Source organism: Biomphalaria glabrata, chromosome 11 (assembly GCF_947242115.1).
Source record: "Biomphalaria glabrata chromosome 11, xgBioGlab47.1, whole genome shotgun sequence".
NCBI lineage: Eukaryota > Metazoa > Mollusca > Gastropoda > Planorbidae > Biomphalaria > Biomphalaria glabrata.
In genome coordinates, this window is record NC_074721.1 from 34,352,513 (window position 1) to 34,373,543 (window position 21,031).

Genomic DNA, 21,031 nt, shown 5'->3' on the forward strand with positions numbered 1-21,031 from the left:
CTAATACTAGCACACACGGGAAGGGGGGGGAGAGAAAGGGGCGCAGGGATTTGATAACATAAGGGCGTTCATCAATATGGAAGATTGACATCGAGTGAATATGATCTAATGTCCTCAGGGGGGTTTATCGGTCAGAGTTCTGATTGGCTAGTAGTGACGTAGACTACCCCCCAGTTTCCTCTCTAATACCAAATTACTTACCCCACCCCGCCTTCCCCTTTCATGTGATTCCTTTCCTCTGATCATGATTTAAGCCTGGGTCCGATTGAAATGCAGACGTTACTGCATAAGCTGAGCTTGTCTAGACTCCGGCCTGAATGCACGTGAAGAGTGCCATTACAGTGTTTGTTTTGCTAAGAGCTCTACGGGAAGTTACATTAGCTCGGCGATTCTCAAACTGTGGTTCGCGCCTCATTATCGGGGTGCGGCGTGCTAGTTAAAAGATGGGGGCTATTTGTTACCGGTGGTTGACTTGTAGCCCCTTAACTACTGATAGACAACTAATTTGTTGTAAGCGCAATATATCGTAACTAATATATCTTTGCTTATAAGCTTTAAATAACTTAAACTACTTCCTTATATGAACAAAGCTAAATAATATTCTATTTGTAATATAGACAAAATCAAGTTAATATAAAATCAAATAAATGTAGTAGACTTTAGTAATACTTTTCAACAAAATCTAACTCACTACAATAACACAACCTTTCAGTCTCAAGTTCTAATGTATTTATAGGGTTGATAAAACCTTGTGGGTTTTTTTGGGTGCTATGAATGTACATTTCCTATTTTAAAACGGGTCGTGAATTAACGCTTGAGAATCACTGCTTTTATCATTAGTAGTGCAGTGCAAATAATCGTTTCACATTAAAGTTAAAGTTAAACTTTAAGTGAACACTGAATTGATGTAATGTGGGTTGACACTGACCTATATTTAGCATGACCTACCTCACATTTTCTAGTACGTATGTAGAACTGTCTGGGAAAAAAGACATAAATACAGAAACGTTTTTGTAAGTAAGAAAATTCATGGAACCAGATTCTATATCTACCTACACAGCTGTGGTAGAATTTTGATAAGTGCAGTGTTATCGAGGGTCGTTGACTTGTAGCACCAGACTGCTGGTAGACAACTAAACTGCTGTAAGCTTATTAAATTTTAACTTGTAAAATGTTAAACAACTTAAATAACTTGATTGTGAACAAAACTAAGTATAAGTTTGATTAGAATATAAACAAAATCAACTTGATATGAAAGTCATTTTTCTCCATTCCTCTCTGTCCATTGCCCTGGATAGAGTTTCATTCAGTGGCAGTCTCTTCATTTCTTTTTATGTTGCCTGCATAATACTTCATAATACTTCATAATATTTCATACTTCATAATACTTTATCATAATACTTCATAATACTTCATCATAATACTGCATAATACTTCGTAATACTTCATAATACTTCATAATATTTCATACTTCATAATACTTTATCATAATACTTCATCATAATACTTCATAATACTTCATCATAATACTTCATAATACTTCATCATAATACTTCATAATACTTCATCATAATACTTCATAATACTTCATCATAATACTTCATAATACTTCATAATACTTCGAAAACGTTTACGACTATCACGTCCATTACAACATTACGACATTACGACAATAGATTTGTTAAGACTCACAGTTCTATAGAAGTTTGTATCAAGCCCGTATCAGCTACTAGAGCTAACAGAACTAAAGAACTGTTATGAACACTGAAGAGTTATGCATAAAAGCGTCCGGAAGTCGTCGTTGCCTGGTTACTGTTGAATGTGCCAGGTAAACTCTCGTGTTGTAAGAGATAGTGGACACTCGCTGTTAGGGTCAATAGCTGTTTTCCTTTTTTTTTCCCCCGTTATTGAATATCTAGCATGAAATGTTTTGATGTAAAAGGTTTCTTGAGATAGAACTATGATTTGTTCTGTGTTTCCTTATCGCCACCCTTTGATCTATAAGCTGTATCTGTGCGCCACATGGCGCTTGTATATGTCGTTTTGAAAATGAGGCATGCTTCCGGCTAATTAAATGTTGGAAATTTAGCCTATATCTGAAAGGAAATTGTTTTAAAACTACTTCTGTTATATATGAATTTTATTTTCAAAACGATGGACCAGTAGCAAGAGATAAATAGAGGGCTCAGAACTTGAGCGTTCTACACTCAGGGCTATGCCGGAACCACAATCCACAGATCTAACTAATAGACTAAGAATGGCTTCTATTCGAACTAGTTAGCTTCTTCTGTCAGCCCTTTTCCATTGTCAGTCGCGACCTGCATAATTTTCCATACCTGATGCAGACAAAGTCGTTGTCCAGCTGGGTTCTATTATGCCTGTGAGGGAGAAATGGTGCCTGGGTGATCTTTACAGTGTTTACGGGTGGAATATAATTATCAATCTATATATCTGTCTTTCTCTCTCGATGTGTGTCTGTCTAATCGCTGGTCCTCCTATATTGCACATCCTTAACTGCATATATTTATATGCCTCTAGAGAGTTATTGGAGTATAAGTCAAGGGGGTCTTCACTCTCTTGTTTTCGTTTTTTTAAATTGTTTACAATTGTGTGGTTAAACATTTACTTTGAGTTATCTCCCGTGTTCTCCGTCTTCATTGGTAAGTAGAAAACTCATTGCAGCTCACGTGCGGCCTTATGATGATGCACGATGACGTGACGGGAGTTGTCCAAAAGTCTGAACAAAGTGTACGTGACCTCTGAACTAAACAAGTGACCCCCCAGCCCCACCCATTTCTCTCCTTTTTTTTTTGGTCTCTTTCACCCCCCACCCCTCCTTTTTTGCTTGTTCCATCGTCCTAATAACCTAACGACACTCTGGCAACAGAACCATCTTTGCCATTTGCAATGCTAATCTCGCAGATTGACACAGCGCTATGATGAAACATAAATAAACGTCCCCCTCCCCCGCCCCCGTGTGTGCGTGTTGAATGTCTTGAAAGTGTCGATACCCCAATAAATATTGATCTGTGAAGTCCGTCCGGGTAACTTTTAAAAGCAGGCTGTGTTCAGTCCGAGAGGTCAAGGGGAGTAAGTCTGGTCAGTTGATTTGCATATTTCCAGATTGGAATCGTCAATAAAAGTGGTCCGCTTTGAAGCTGGTCACTCCTCGTGAATTTAGCCTTGATCCTTGATTACTTTTTTTTTTCTAATTTCCTTATAAAAGTTAGCAATTTTTTTAAAATCAATCTATCGCTAATCCTATTAACAGTCTGTCTGTCTGTCTGTCTGTCTGTCCTTCTGTCTCTGTCTCTCTCTCACTGTCTCTCTCTTACTCTATGTAATGATCATTGGCCTTCGGTGTGTTTATCCGTATAGATAGATAGATAGATAGATAGATAGATAGATAGATAGATAGATAGATAGATAGATAGATAGATAGACAGACAGACAGACAGACAGACAGACAGACAGATAGATAGATAGATAGATAGATAGATAGATAGATAGATAGATAGATAGATAGATAGATAGATAGATAGATAGATAGATAGACAGACAGACAGACAGACAGACAGACAGACAGATAGATAGATAGATAGATAGATAGATAGATAGATAGATAGATAGATAGATAGATAGATAGATAGATAGATAGATAGATAGATAGATAAATCCGACATCATAATATTTTAGACCATACAAAGTTTTGATGCAACGGCTACTTTTTTTCTTTTCTGAAAGAGAAAAATCTCATTTTTAAAAACAAGTATGCAAGCAGTTTTTTCACAAAAATACAACATTTTTACAACTATTCACTATTAATAGTAACAAACAAGGGAGGCTTTTTAGTAAAGGAGGTGACTATTTACCATATTTTTAACACATTTATGCAAACAGTGTTACTTTTTGTCAAGAAAATGTTTGTTTACAAATGTACTATGAAGTAAAGTACGTTCTGTCATCCTAACGACTACATTTACTTCTATTTTAAGAGAACAAAATTTATTTAGTATGCATATAAGTGGAACATAATGTAAAACAACAATTAATAAGTAGTTTTTCATATTATCGCGTTAGCTGCGAATGGACCTACGCACACTGAACTAAAGGATTTTTTTTTTAAGGAATGTTTGTTTTGTTTTTTCCCTTAAAGCTTTGAATAAGAGATTGGCCCATTACAAAAACAATTACATCAATTAGATAATTATTATAAGACATTAGTTAGGCCAGGTTCACATCCAACTTCACATTCACTTTCACCTATCCCTTGGTCTGCTGGACCGTTGGGGCATCACACAAGATCTGTCAACCTTCTTTCTCCATTCTTCTATTGTCATTTGCCTTTGATAGAATTTCATTCTGATATTCTTTCTGAAAATATTGAAACCTGCCTTTTTACCTACCTGGGTTGACCACGTCGGGGGCCCGATTTTGAGTTTGTGTTTCCACACAAACTGTCTGTGTAACCTTGTTTTTCTTCTTTTTGATACAAGCGTTATTATTAATTTTTGTTTACTATTTATTGACTTTGTTAATGCCTTACAAAGAATGTATTTTGCTTGATTTCGTTATTTCATTTTCTCACGTGTCTATGCAATGCAGTCACAAAAGATTTGCTCACACGCTTTATATCTAGGAATCATTCTGCAAAATATTTACCTAGCTATCCGCTTTGTCTGTATGGATCTAGCAGGAATAATTGGATGATACTGGCGGAAAATATTTGCTCTGACGTTTCGTTTTGTGTCTGCAGACAATCGCACGTGATCTGAGTGTCAGCTTCAATGGCAAAACATTTGGAAATATTTCTTTCATTTTGTTTTCAAGTTATCCTTTATGGCCCATCTCCATGGAGACAGCATGCCGCCCAATGCACAAATCGGCGCAGGAAATGTTTAGGGATTTTTAATACTTCAAATTTTTCTATTCCGTTTTTTTGTAAAAGATTGGCTACTTTTTTTTTTTTAGCTTATACTACCACCAACTCTCAGTCTGTCTGCCTGTCTGTCTGTCTGTCTGGTACAAATTTATTACATGTTTTTTTCTCCAACTTCCCATTGTCGAATCGTGTTCAAACTTTGGACAATTAATTCATTGTTCCTGACAAAACATCATAACATGAATCAATTAAAAATAATAACCATGTAGCTAATTAAATAGTGGTAATAATTCATTTTGTTTGATATTGAAAAAGGGAAATGCATATTACAGTATTGATATAGATTGTAAATGTGGAGTTTTTCCCCTTACACAAACCCTTTTTTAAGGAATTTATATATTTTGTTGTATTTTTTTTTTTTTACTTTTGTTTTCCTGTTCCTTTTTAAAATTTCGCTTTTTTTTTATATTATTATTATTCAATTTTCCATGTCCATATTTTAAAATTTACTTTGGGTCTATCCAGTGGCGTAGCTGGGGTGGGAGACGGGGGAAGAATTGTAAATCATCTGCCCCCACTTGAGGGTGTCCCCCAAATGAGTGTTCTGTTGTTGTTTTTTTTTAATATTAAAATATAATATTAAATATAAAAATATTAAATTTTAAGCCATTATCTCATGTCATGATGTCGAATGTCAAAATGCAGGGACCCCATAAAGAGGTCAAGCCGCCACTGGTCCCCAAATGATGGCAAACACCCCTAGCTACGCCACTGGGTCTATCTATTAATATCTATTAATATGTTCTGTGTTGATCATAAAACCCGTGTTTTCAATACAGGGCAAGTTTTTCAAAATGTCTCTCCCCATGACGATTTTATTTAAAATGTAGAAAAAGATATGGATTTAAAAAAAAATACTTGTCATAAAAGTTATGCAATCAGGGGAGGTGAAGTTTAAAGAAAAAATTAAAAGAGTTATTCATTCCAAATCTCCTGGAACGAGAACTGAGTTGTTGCCAACTTCACATAAACTTTTATTATCAGTGTTGCCCCCAGAAATGTTTTATGTTTTTTTGGTTGTTTTTTTTTTAATCGTAATGTTGGTGGGTCGTTTCCAGCGTGCTGACGCCTTCACACACGCCTTCACACACGCCTACTCAGTACTAAACTACGTTCAAAAATATACTCCCACACACACGCACATACACACACTTGTAGATTGTGTAAGGTCCCTCAATGACTGCACTCCGTTTTAAAGTAGTAGCGAGGTGTATTAAGCATTGACTAATGGAGCCTATAGAATCATGGCGGTCATTAAGATGAGCTTTATTGCTTTTCTATTAGCGTCTATCACTTCTTAGTGGTGCTTCTTAGTGTGGGGTGGGGGGGGGGAGAGAAGTTGTGGACAGTGAAAGTTATACATGCTTTGGTACACGATGAACACCGCAAAATGTGAAGAGTACACAAAAGTCTAACCAAAAAAAAAAAAGTCATATTTACAACATTTGTACTTTTGAATTGCATTCGTGTTTTGTTGCAACCATCCAATTGACTTTGTGTAGGTCAGTGGCATAGCTAGAGGGGGAAAAAAGGGGGTGGGGGCCAATGATTGTCAGAATTTTGTTTTGTACATTAAATATTAGGCCAATGCCATGTTATCTCGCTATTCACATTGTTATATAAGTTAGTGAGCATGTTGCATGTATTACACACATTAGACTTTTATATTTATTAAGTGCATTATGCATGTCATGATGTTCAATGTCCAAATGCAGGGGTCCCTAAAGAGGCTAAGCCCCCCCCCCCCACACGGGCAACCAAATCCCTAGCTACTCCAATGATGTAGATGAAAAAGTGTGTCTATGTTTGGATGAACTGGTGTGTCTATGTGAGGGTTAACTGATGTGTCTATATGAGGGTTAACTGGTGTGTCTATATGAGGGTTAACTGTTGTGTCCGACTGTGGCCTTTTGTTGATTTAAACCTTCATCTGAATTGTTCAACGGTTTTAAACTTCGTTTCTATACTTGTTAATCGTGGGTGTCATCTGTCCTGTTGGTTAGTCGCATTGAAATACATCCACACAAGAAAGCCTGACATCTCCGGAGTAATTCTGTCGAAGTCAGACAGGCAACACTAACTACCGGGCAGATAGGCATTCATGACAAAAGACACTACGCCTCTGGAGTCACCTGACTTTCTAACGACTTTAGGAACGGTCAAATCTCTCCTGTGTCAGGGTGTGAGAACGATTTGTTTTAGTAACGAAGAAACGGAACAAGACTTTTTCTTTTTGTTTTTATTTAGCGCAACTCTTTAGTTCGATTTGGTCTGAACTTCCTTTTTTTGGACCAGTAGGGGAGGGGATGTCTGGGAGAAGAGTTCAGAGCCTCCTTTGGGCGCTCTGGTAGGAAGCCAAGCGGCTTTAGTCACTCAGTCACACATTCCACTATCTTGCCGAAGATAAAGATGATCTTACGCCAATCAATCTCACTATATTATCTTATAAATTACAGATGCTCCTGCCGAACACAAGGATGATCTTACGACAAACAATACTACAATCTTATCTTATTTTATCTTATCTTATAAATTACAGACGCTCCTTTTAACAGAGATAAATAGGTCCTACGGGTATCCATGTGTCAATCTAGTCGTGCATGCTGACTAAAGACGTAACTCTGCTAAGTCATTGGTCATTACAAACGTACAAAGACAATTGAACATTGAAGAAAAATGGCTCAATGGATGTCCGTCTTGACCAATTAGAAAATACTCCTTAAACCATTTTTTTTGTCAAATATGCTTGGTTTCATCCTACTATAAGTTATTCTATGATTGACTATAAAATAAACAAATTCACATACACTGCATCTAAAACACAAATGTGAATGCAGTTCTTTCAAATGGCGCAGAGACTTGGAGAGTGGCAACAAATAACACAGACAAGCTCCAGGCATTCACCAACAAATGCGTGAGTCATAGAATTGATGTTAGATGGCCGAACAAAATCTCAAACCACGGCCCGTGGGGAAAGAGTCCAGGGAACACTAATAGAACAAGAAATCAAACGACGCAAGTGGGGCTGGCTTGGGCATACAATGCGAGGAACAGCATTGCAAGACAGGCTCTAGAGTGGAACCCACAGGGAAAGAGAAAGGCCGGGTGACCATGGAGGAGATTGGTAGACAAAGAAACAAAACAATCAAAAGGGAGGATGGACATGGACCTGAGGGCAACTACCCAGAACAAGATTCCGATGGTAAAGCAGAGTTACGGCCCCTATGCTCTAGTGGAAGTCAAATAAGTCCGGTGTATAGAAAAGCTGAAATAACACCTGAGGTTTACGTCTGTGAGAAATCGCCTTTGTTCCAATTGACGGTGTCATTGTGGGCTATCAGCAGCATCCTGTCTCAAGCACGTGTCTCGAGTATCTGTCTCAAGGAGTTGTCTCAATACAACAAGAGTAAATAAAACATCGCATCTCAACAATGGATGTCTCCCGTAACATCATCATGCCACAACTTTCGCCCCATTTCGCTGATCACGTGCGCGTCACGTACACACGTCTACAGCCTCGATATGGAAATGAGAAAATCAAAAATTGCAATCTGACGCTATTCGAAATGCGACCAAATGTATTTATAACTGTGAAAAACCCAAAGTCTTGTACACGTTTTAAGTGTTTCACGATTAATCTGATCTGTTATCTAGGACCCCAATGCTATGTACTGTCGTTGACTTGTAGCACCAGACTTCTGGAAGACAACTAAACTGCTGTAGGCGTATTATCATTTAACTTGTAAAACTTGAAATACCTTGAATAACTTCTTTGGGAACAATTCTATAAATAATTTTTATTACATTATAAGCCAATTAAACTTGAGATGAAATCCATTATATGTATCAGACTTGAGTAGATAATATCAAATGGTATTTTGAAAGAAATCTAACTCACTACAAAAACACGTCTTTTCAGTCTGGTGTTCTGGAGTCGTCTCCCCTATCTAAGATCGCTGATGACAATGTCGTTTATCTTGCACCATTCCCAAACCTCTTCCCACCGTCACCATAGAAACACACACACACACACACACTCCATAACACCCAAACATGCCAGTCCAGTTATGTAATTAGTAATACGTTCATCTCGTTCCAGCAGTAAACTTTACATGTGTGTATAGACTGTATGCAACCGCCCACAGGAGCTGAGTTGTTCTCTGAGAGCTTAATGGCAGCACGGAAATCTTCTCCCCCACCCCCACGCCTCTTTCCAATCACAGGTCCACAAAAGAAATTGGACCATAGCGGACTGAGCAGAATTTGAATGTATTTTTTTTTTAAATATGGAATATTATATGTTTTTTGTCTTTGATTTGAATGTAACTCTAAATATCACGAACTTTAAAATATAACCGTTCAATTTGAACTTATTAACTTATAAAATAGTTTCACATTAAATAGGATACGAAACGTGTTGAGGTAGAACTGTATTAACGATTAAGATATAAATGCATAATCCCGGCCACCAAAATGAAAACGCTCTTCTTCTTGTTATATTTCCCTCTTTGTGAGTGTTTCTGTATGCGGTAGGGGTAAAGACATAGTGTTCCGCTAAAGAAAAAGTTTGGGAATCACTGCTCTATGTCTGACAAAACGTTACCATTTAAAAATTGTTCCAGTTTCTCAAAGCAAACGTCAATCAAGCAACTTACTCTTTAAGAGGGTGGGAGAGGAGGGGTGTATTAGTTGCTGCCCTTCCCAGCCACCCCCCCCCCCACCTCCCTTCCCGTCAATCAAACGCCAACAACGTTGTGTTCTACAAATGCCGACATACCAAAATGTTGACAGAGACATGGAAATGTTTACATTACCATAGTGATACACACAAGGGGACATTATCATACAAAGAGATTGATCTCCCTTTACAACCTCGCTAGCAAACTTATTAGGAAGTGTCCTAATCATTCTGAGATTCTTGGCGCCAACTCTGCTGTTTTCTTCCAGTCTTACGATAATGAATGAAAAAAAAAAACAGAAAGTCGTATACAGAGATTAGTTGGCATGTAAACATCGTGTTTACCGTTTTCTGTAACAAATATATTAATTTGATATGGATTAATTACGTGAGCTTGTTTGTTACATTACTCACACACACACACACACACACATATTTACCAAAAAAAAAACGAATTGTTTATCGTGGGGATTTCTTACATTGAGCACTCACTGACCAGAAGCTATTCAAAGACAAACGTGAAAATTGACTTTGACTGACCAGAAGCTATTCCAAGACGAACGTGAAAATTGACTTTGACTGACCAGAAGCTATTCCAAGACGAACGTGAAAATTGACTTTGACTGACCAGAAGCTATTCCAAGACGAACGTGAAAATTGACTTTGACTGACCAGAAGCTATTCCAAGACGAACGTGAAAATTGACTTTGACTGACCAGAAGCTATTCCAAGACGAACGTGAAAATTGACTTTGACTGACTAGAAGCTATTCCAAGACGAACGTGAAAATTGACTTTGACGGATATTCCAGGACTGACTAGAGAAATTTAAACAGACTAACCAGGTGAATGCCTTAGCCCTTAGCTGTAGTAGGAAAGATGTCGCCCACGCATTAGTTCCCCCTCTCCACGCAGTTAATGTATACAATGGAACAGCAAGTTTCGATACAGCGGCGTCACAGTCTCTCCTAGGGTGTAGCACTGAGTGCTGTAAACTGCTTAAGGATAGCCGGCTCCTGATTTTTCCTCAGTGTTGACTCCCGAAGCCTTACCCATGATTGGGGATATAGGTGCAAGGCAACAGAGTTTTTGAATTCAGAGTTTTCTTCTCCTAGGTGGGTATTTAGCCAAGGCTAGCGAGGTTCCTGGTTTAGGCGCCAGTTACTCGCCTTCGCCCCTTCTCTTATTTGTTAAAACAGTTTCGCCGCCACACGTGAAGGCCATGAGTTGGACTGGCTGTCACAGGCTATTTGAGACGCTTGCCAGAATTGCCATCAGGAGGCATTTTGTAGGTAGTGGAATGCTTATATCCACTACCACTCTCAATTATATAAATTGCGGAACCTATATATTGAACATAGCCATACAGAAAACCCTTTTCTTTCTCCTCTCCTAATGTATATACTCAATCTCATTGTCATGTGAAGAAACAAGTCCTTTTACGTTTAAAGTGTCTTTTTAATTGTGGAACATTTTAACAAATACATATATATACACGGCAACGTTATGTACAGATCTCCTGCTTCACTCGCTGACCTTTCTCTCTCTCGTGTTTACACACTAGTCACTTCCCCCAAGTCCCCTAACTCTCGATACTCAACACTTGACCGTGTGTCACGGTTGACCACACAGCAACCGTGTCACCACAGTCCTCCCAGGGCAGAGAAAAATTTTGATCGTATCAAAATTTCATGAACCGAATAGTTTGGGTGTACATTAATAATGTTTAACATCGACAAGAAAAAAAAAAACAATGACATGTAATACAATGGCATCTTCAATTATGAGAGAACTGATAATGCCTATGACGACAAATAAATTTTCAATAATATGTTATTGCAAGGGACATTTCCAATTGAACTATCGCAGAAAGCTTTCCTGTTTTATTATACAATCTTATATACAAAAAAAAATACACGCATTTAGTTTTTTCTCTGTAACAATAATCTTTTGAATGCCAACATTGTCAGGTGAAAAATGCACAATTAGTTCATACTTTATGTTACATCAAAACATCTTCCAAATTAAGGGAATTGTTTACTTTGTGTTTCTTTCATATCAGTTCCTACATGGACATCTATGACTACAATCAATGCAACAAACTTAAAAACTAAATTGTAGTACAACTTTCACATCTCTGAATGAAATAAAAAAAAATTCAGAAGTGTAATGTTCATTCAATTTTGACAAGACAAATTTTAAAGTTATCATACAAGTTATTTGTTAATTTTCTCATCATCTGATTAATGAATTAACCTAAGTCGAGCGTCCCTAGACATTATCTGCTTCCTCTATTGGTTCTATCACCATTACTCTACAACTGTCTTGCGTGTCTTGATTAGCGTTTGTTGAAAGAGTAAATGGTCTGGGCATGTACAGCTTCAGCATATTGATGTGAAATACTTTGTCTCGGCCTCTGATGTTTATGCTGTAGTCGACCTTCGAAATCACCTTTGTGACTTGGAATGGGCCCTGCCATTTTATAAATAGCTGGTTATTTCTGTCAGGCAGCAGAACCATGACAATATCACCAACTTGTAGTGTTCTCAACTTTCGCCCCTGATTTAACTTTCTCAATTGTTCTGGTTTCTCTCTGTTTGTTTGCTTTTGGACAGTTTCGCATGCTTTGATTATATTTTGTCTTGTCTTGATGACAAGATCGTATCCTGTGTGTACGTCATGTTCTATGTTCCTATTTACTAGAAAGTCTCTGTATAGTGACATGGGTCCCCTAACAGTTGAGCCATAGAGCATCTCGAATGGTGAGAAGCCCGTTGTTGTGTGTGTTACTTCTCTGTAGGCGAACAGTATGGGGTTGATCAGCTTGTCCCAGTCTGTTGGGTTGTCCTGTGCTACTTTGTTCAGCATTGTTTTCAGCGTTGAATTCAGGCGTTCGCACATCCCATTTGCTTGGGGGTGAAAACGGGCAGCAAATTGTTGTTTAATATTCAGAGTTTTGCAAAACTGTGCGAATTCATTTGATTTAAACTGGGTGCCTTGATCACTCAGTATTATGCGAGGGTAACCTGTTCTTGCAAATATTGCTGTAAGTGCGTCTCCGACATCTTCGGAAGAAATTCTTTTCAATGGTATTGCTTCTGGAAACCGTGTGCACATGTCTACAACAGTCAATATGTAGCGATGGCCTCTTCCGGATATTACTGGCATTGGTCCAATAATATCTACGGCTATCTTTTCAAATGGCATTTCACTTAAGTCTGTTGTTTGTATTGGAGCTTGCATATATGTTCCCTTTGCTCCATGTATTTGGCAAATATGGCAAGATTTTATGTAGGCCTTGACTTCTTGCGTAATTCTAGGCCAAAAAAATTCATTCAAGATTCTATTCAATGTTCTCTTTACTCCCATATGTCCGGCAAACGGGGTGTCATGTGCAAGCTTTAAAATTGTTTCTCTATACTTCTTTGGAACTAGCAATTGTTGTGTCTTGCCTGCTTTCAGATGAATTTCTCTCACATAGGCACCATCTTCGTCTATCTTAATTAACCCTCGTCTTGGTGGAGCTTCACTTTCTATGAGTTTTATTAGATCTGGGTCATTTTTCTGTTCACTGACAAATTTTTCTGTTTTAATGTGTAGTGGGTCTTGACTTTCTGTGGAGATTTCATTCGGGTTGTTCACTTGATTATGTCTTCTCATATCGCTATTTTCTGTTTCTGTATTTTCATTTTCATTGTTATAAGGGAATTGTATGTTATCGTTTGTATTTAGCACTTCTTCTGCTTTCTTCTGAGCTCTTGTAGTAACCATGGAACATTTCTGTGTGTATTTTTCTTTCCACTTGTTCAATTCTTCTACTGTGCAAGGTTTAGAGCCTTTGATACAGCCAATGATAAGACCAATGTTGTCAGGCTTATTGTCTAGTACTAAAGCCTCATGCCAACCACTGATGAACGGTGTGTGTATGTTGATACGTGCTACCAGATGTGTAGTTACTTGACCCGTGTAACCAACACAGTCTTGTCTTCTTCCGGTGTACTCTTGTGGGTTGACGTATTCTTTTGCGACTAAAATTGCAGTTGCACCTGTATCGTACAGTACGTTGGTCATTTGTTCTCCCACAAAGCCCGGGTATACCTGCAGTTTATTAGCGTGTTTGGCAGCAAATGCTCTATCTCTGGGTCTGTTGTTCCAAACTCTATTGCGTCGGTTGTAGAAGCAAGTGTCTGTAATGTGGTTTGTTCTACCGCAAATTTGACATTGGAAACGAACCTTTTGCTGGTTACGTCGGTATTCTCGTTCCTTGTAGGTATATGTTGGGCTCTTATCTTCATCTTTCCCTCTTCTATATGTATATGTTGGGCTCTTAGCTGTGTCTTTCTTATATGTATATGTTGGGCTCCTATCTGCGTTCTCTCTTCGATCTCTATATGTTGGACTCATTTCTTCATCTTTCTCTCTTCGAGGTCTATATTTTGGGCTTATGTCGATATCTTTCTCTCTTCTTCCTGTATATGATGGGCTCTTGTCAGCGTTCTCTCTTCTATATAGAGGGCTTGGAGTCCTCATTCTTGCAGCGTTGTTCACCATAAAAGCTGATGTCGCATTTGGGTTCTCTCTAGCTAACACTTCCATTGGGTGTGCGGCCTTATACTGCCTTAGTTGTGCTATCAGGCTGCTGATGGTCTTTGGCTCTCGCTCCGTGACGTATGTTTTCACATTATTATTGTAAGCTTCCATCACAGCGTCCATTATGATGTGTTCTCTGAGGGTTTCATATTTGTGATCCACTTTTGACAGGTCTACCCATCGATCGAAGTATATCGACATGTTGGTGACGAATATTTGAGGATCGTCGTTCGCCAGAGGTGTCGACTCTTTCAATCTCCTTCTGTATTCGTAACTTGTGGAGCCAAACTGTCTCAGCAACGCCTCCTTCACGGCCACGTACTCTTTTCTTTCTTCATCTCTCATTTGAAGACAGATGTTGATGGCTCTACCTTTTAAGCGCCCCATGAGGCTTCTTGCCCATTCTGTCTGTGGGAGGTTGCATGATGTTGCTATATCCTCAAATCTCAGTAGATATGAGTCAATGCACTCATTCTGGCTCTCGTCAAATGGAGACATTCTGTCTAATTGTTTGTATTTGTCAAAGTGTTCCTCCTTTTCATTTTGCTGTTCTTTGTCTTTCTTTTCTTTAAGTTTTAGTTCTAGTTGTAAGATTTCCTTCTTTCTACTATCTTCTTCTTTCTTTTTGGCTTCTTCCCTATTAAATTTCCTTTCTTCCCTTTCTTCCTCCTGTGTTATTTTTAGTGTAATGAACTTTTCAAGTTCTTCGCCTTGCAGGCCATTTTCCTTGCCCGCTTCTCTAAATATTTTGTACATCGACATTTCCACTTACTTGTGCCTCGTCGTATCTCGTCGTGGTCGCCAGTTGTGAAGAAACAAGTCCTTTTACGTTTAAAGTGTCTTTTTAATTGTGGAACATTTTAACAAATACATATATATACACGGCAACGTTATGTACAGATCTCCTGCTTCACTCGCTGACCTTTCTCTCTCTCGTGTTTACACACTAGTCACTTCCCCCAAGTCCCCTAACTCTCGATACTCAACACTTGACCGTGTGTCACGGTTGACCACACAGCAACCGTGTCACCACAATACTCAATCTCATTGTCATGTAAGATCAAACCTATAATTAGAAGTAATTGAGAGGCATTTCTTATCTAAAGTCAAAATTCTATCCACCTTCTTCTACTACACTAGCTGTATACAAATCTTTGGCTGTTGTTTCCTTGGTGATTATTGTCGTAAACTGAGCTAAAAATAGACCATATAACATCGTTCTCAAGTTTATTTTTGGATTGAAACCGGACAATGGCAATAGAGACCTATTTGTGATACTTAATCCACGAAGTTCTCAAAGAATTATCACAACTTCCAGTTACTCGTAATGGATAGCTGCATTAATAAACATTAGACTACACAAAATATGATACTGTCGATTAAGATAACATTACATCGGCTTTAATTTTTTTTTTTAGCTTTAGCAAATAATTAAATAAGGGATATGACTCCGTGGTGCTCCTTAGATTTTCTTTAGGAGTAAATGCCCTTGATTTCAAAATTAGCGCGAAGAAGTGATTTGATTGGAGTAACTGCCGTGAATGTACCAGAGGCAGAAATTTCATTAGTTTAATTTAGATCCAGGCTTTGTTATCTACCCTTGCAACAGGAACGATAATTTACTGTGACTTCATTCACAAACGAGAAAGAATGAACTACAAAAATAAAGTGATCAATGATGTCTGTCGGGTATGTCTGTCGGGTATGTCTGTCGGGTATGTCTGTCGGGTATGTCTGTCGGGTATGTCTGTCGGGTATGTCTGTCGGGTATGTCTGTCGGGTATGTCTGTCGGGTATGTCTGTCGGGTATGTGTGTGTGTTGATGTCGGAATTTGGCTTATTCTCGTTTAAATGTGCTTTTATCGACTCCCGTAAGCGAATAACCGCTCTTAATATTGTGTTGTCTGTCTGTCCGTCCATCCATCTGTCTGTCAAGTTTATCTCCAAAAGAAAAAAAACAGTAAAAAAAATGTTGAAATTCAGTTTTTACATCCTGAATGGCCCTTAACCAGACCTCAAATAGATAATCGTTTAAAAACACTAATATTATCCAGTTCAGGGTCATCCTGAACCATATGTTCCTAATTAACTATCATTTAAAGTCACATTCCTCATTTCGTATTCTAGGACAACTTTGTATAAATACTCCTTCTTCCCTGGTGCTATTAGAGCATGGAATGGGTTTAACTGAGTCATCCAGGAAAACCACTAACTTGTCTCAATTTAAGTCATTGATTAACATGCATGACTATATTGACTTAGGGACAAGCCTGGGACGTAAATATCTTCTATTGTCAAGTAATGTCTGTATTTTAGAAGATAAGATAAGAACAGTTCATTGAATACATATAAATATGAACGACCTGTGGTATCATGCTGTCCGCCGTCCTAACAATACAATCATATTTCCCCGGTCACGTCTACTTTCTTTGAAGGGTGGGTGTATGAAGGGAAGGTGGATGTATGGAGGGAGGGAGGATGCAAGGAGGAAGGGAGGAGTCTGGCTCTTATTACTTACTTCTTTATAACTGATAATATTCGTGCTGAAAATATTGAAGCTACATTTTTATCTGCATAGCTTACCATACAAATGACCCTAGGGCGACCTATAGGGGACATATCTGAGTTTGTGTAAAACACAAACTCTCTCCATAAGCTTTTTATTCTTTATGAATTTGTGTTAAATTTATTTTTCTGATTTAGCTGAAACTTCTATTTAGAATTCGTCTAATTGCTTATTTATCCCTTTTTTTATCTTTTAGACTTGGACCTAATTAAGAGTTAAAGCAGCCAGTGTTTCTAATGAAAATGGATATCATACAATCAGGATTGACTAACTGATCAAGCTGGATGCAGTTCCAAAGTATGGTGAGTGACGACACTATAGACACATAATGATACAATTTCTCATGTATGTATTAAGAAAAAATGTTTTGTTTTTGTTTTTCAAACAGTAATAGAAAGTTATGAGAAATGTATTCTCCGTGAAGTAAGAGTTACTGTAGTGTAGAATTATTATTCTAATGTAGCCCAATAAGTTGTGAAACTCATCATTCTTTCTGTAATCCTACATAAATAGTCAGCCTCTGGCCGTGCTACGATTGCAAAGTCGATTAAAAAGAAAACAATATTCATTGTAATCTCCCCTTATCGTTTCCTACTGATACATTTTTCTTATGGGGTGTCGCGCGTCTACAGCAGTACCCCTCACAGAATACTAACATGAATCTTTTTAGGAATAATGAAGCTTTCTGTAATGACTGTATTGTACATATTCTCAGCCATGGGCGGACTGGCTATATGGGCAACAGGGCTAATGCCCGGTGGACGGTTACTTAAATGCGCACCCCTCCAGTGACGCCGCTGCTTGTTATTATTCTGTCTTGAAACTTGTACGCAAACAGCTTGTGAAGAAATGACTGCATCTTTAAAAATAGGCTGAGAAGTGTCATGACTAAAGAGACTTGGAAGATTTCATGTCGATAGCTGTTGATAAAAAGGAGCCATGTGACAGCGTGTAGTTCCTGGATGCGGATCTTAACAAATCTTTGTATGTGAATATCCTGCACATCTATATGTGAATGTAGGCCTATTGTTGTTACCGGTCGTTGACTTGCAGTGCCAGACTGCTGGTAGACAACTGAACCGCTCTAGGCGTCCTATATCTTAACAAATACACTTGAAATAACTTGTATAACTTCTTCGTGAATAAAAGGTAAATAGAATGTGAATTATAATATAGACAATATAAAGTTGATATGAGATTAAAAAAATTGTTGCTATACTTTGGAAATTATATCTTGTACAAAATCTAACTCACTGGGATATGGGGATATGTATAATAAACTATTAGATTCCCTTCATATGGCACATAAGTTCTGGGCCGGATCTTATAGAAATGTCCGTGCCGATTTTGACACCCAGTCCGCCCCTGCTCTCAGCTACTATTACTTTATAGTAGATTCAACTATATTTATAATTTATTTTTCTATAGTGGTAAAAAGATAAAGCTAATTTTGAAAAAAAATATTTTTTCAACAATAAATTCTTATAATTAATTACAAATATCTAAATATCATCTTGAGTACTCAATAATTTGATATCAATATTAAATGTATTTATTAATAACGATTGATGGTACTCACTACTCAATTATCAACATAAGTTTAGTAGTAAAACAATAATTAACATATAATCAATAGTGCTAAGCGATATGTGATAAATACTATTCAATAATCAACATACAATCATTACTTAGCAATAAACATGTAATCAACACTACAGAACAATCATCGTGTAATCAATTATTTTTTTTTTAGTTGTTTTTTTTAAGCTACAGTACTCAATAATCATATAATAAATATCTTTCTTTATTGGTTGTTTCCCTTTGTTTTAAACTGACAGCAATAAGGCATAAAGAAACTATCCAATCAATATGAGCTCTAGATCTAGTTACAGTTCACACTCTTCAAGGCAGGGAGTTAATTAATCTTATCTTCCGGTGTAAGCTACTTTTACTTTTGGTCCCCGAGAGAGTTCATCTAATTCCTGATAGCGTCCCTTGGTTTCCAGCGTAAATTTTGTTTCTTTGTCGTGCAGAACTGAAGAGAGTCTGTCACTTCCAATAATTGATTTTCATGTAATAATCATCACACATTTTCTTGTCCTGTAAGTAATTACCGTGTCTTGTTTCACTCAGCGTTTGACAGATATTTATTTAAAGGTTGTCATACCCAAGGATGTAAATGGGATGTTGGTCGCCAGTTGTGGATGCAGTGTTTGACAGATATGTATTTAAAGGTTGTCATACCCTAGGATGTAAATGGGATGTTGGTCGCCAGTTGTGGATGCATCGTTTGACAGATATGTATTCAAAGGTTGTCATACCCAAGGATGTAAATGGGATGTTGGTCGCCAGTTGTGGATGCAGCGTTTGACATATTTATTTAAAGGTTGTCATACCCAAGGATGTAAATGGGATGTTGGTCGCCAGTTGTGGATGCAGCGTTTGACATATTTATTTAAAGGTTGTCATACCCAAGGATGTAAATGGGATGTTGTTCGCCAGTTGTGGATGCAGCGTTTGACAGATATGTATTTAAAGGTTGTCATACCCAAGGATGTAAATTGGATGTTGGTCGCCAGTTGTGGATGCAGCGTTTGACAGATATGTATTTAAAGGTTGTCATACCCAAGGATGTAAATGGGATGTTGTTCGCCAGTTGTGGATGCAGCGTTTGACAGATATGTATTTAAAGGTTGTCATACCCAAGGATGTAAATTGGATGTTGGTCGCCAGTTGTGGATGCAGCGTTTGACAGATATGTATTTAAAGGTTGTCATACCCAAGGATGTAAATGGGATGTTGTTCGCCAGTTGTGGATGCAGCCTTTGACAGATATGTATTTAAAGGTTGTCATACCCAAGGATGTAAATTGGATGTTGGTCGCCAGTTGTGGATGCAGCGTTTGACATATTTATTTAAAGGTTGTCATACCCAAGGATGTAAATGGGATGTTGTTCGCCAGTTGTGGATGCAGCGTTTGACAGATATGTATTTAAAGGTTGTCATACCCAAGGATGTAAATGGGATGTTGTTCGCCAGTTGTGGATGCAGCGTTTGACAGATATGTATTTAAAGGTTGTCATACCCAAGGATGTAAATTGGATGTTGGTCGCCAGTTGTGGATGCAGCGTTTGACATATTTATTTAAAGGTTGTCATACCCAAGGATGTAAATTGGATGTTGGTCGCCAGTTGTGGATGCAGCGTTTGACATATTTATTTAAAGGTTGTCATACCCAAAGATGTAAATGGGATGTTGGTCGCCAGTTGTGGATGCAACGTTTGACAGATATTTATTTAAAGGTTGTCATACCCAAGGATGTAAATGGGATGTTGGTCGCCTGTTGTGGTTGTGGTGTTTGGTGCAAAAAAAACCGTTACAGGAGTATCATATTTTTATTGTAAAAACTTAAACCAACTTATGCTAATTTATTTTTTTTTTTCAACTAAATATTAAATATAACTTTTGCTACAATCTAGACAAAGTGAACTTGAGTTGAAATAAAATAAATCTAGTTGTAATCGTATAAATGTTTTTTTAAACAAAACCTAACTCACTAAACAAGAAATAAAAAAAATACTAAAAAAAACGAAGCTTATGTTAATATCTTCAAAAGTGCGAGTAAGTCATGTAATAAAATTTGTAATAAACCTTGGACGGCAATCTCTAAAGAGGACTAATTCAGCTTGTACCACCACTTTAGTCAAGTACTTTTTCTTTCCCTTGTTTGAGATACCAAACAATGTAATTTATTACCAATAGTTAAATAAGTAATTGGTATTTTTAAAAAAATGTTTGTTGTCATGCAAAATAAATTATTGTGCAAAATTTCAGCTTGATCCGAGATTGGGTGTCGGAGAAATAACGTGTACACACTTTTGGCCAGACAGACAGAAAGACAGACAGACAAAGTGAGTTGATATAAGCTTTGTAAAAGAGGTCTTTTCTCTTTCGTATCTCTGGTCATCTCTCCTTCTCGAGGTTTGTATTATGACATTTTGGCACTTATTTCATCATAACCGTCATCGTTTCCAATCACACACACACACACACACATACACACACACACACACACACACACACACACCATAACATGGGCTCAGGCTTCCATTGTGTTTTTAAAAAGTCTTAAATGACATATTTTTCATCAAACAGTCTCTGACAGAATCAGCATCTGGCCTGTTTGTGTGGCTTATATTTCTTCTGGTGTGATTGTGTGTGTGTGATACAGATTCCTGGCGCCTCTAATACCGGAC

The 21,031-nt window shown here is 37.7% G+C and overlaps 1 protein-coding gene across 4 annotated transcripts in view; it reads left to right on the top strand.

Moving 5' to 3' along the window:
* Nucleotides 1–21,031, top strand: part of LOC106052007 (probable G-protein coupled receptor 139) — a 216,343-nt gene that overhangs the window by 119,186 nt on the left and 76,126 nt on the right. For all 4 annotated transcript variants that reach the window (XM_056045789.1, XM_056045787.1, XM_056045788.1 and 1 more), the window contains one exon: nucleotides 16,972–17,077. The gene's annotated coding sequence lies outside the window, so the exon portion shown is untranslated. The remainder of the gene's footprint in view (nucleotides 1–16,971; nucleotides 17,078–21,031) is intronic.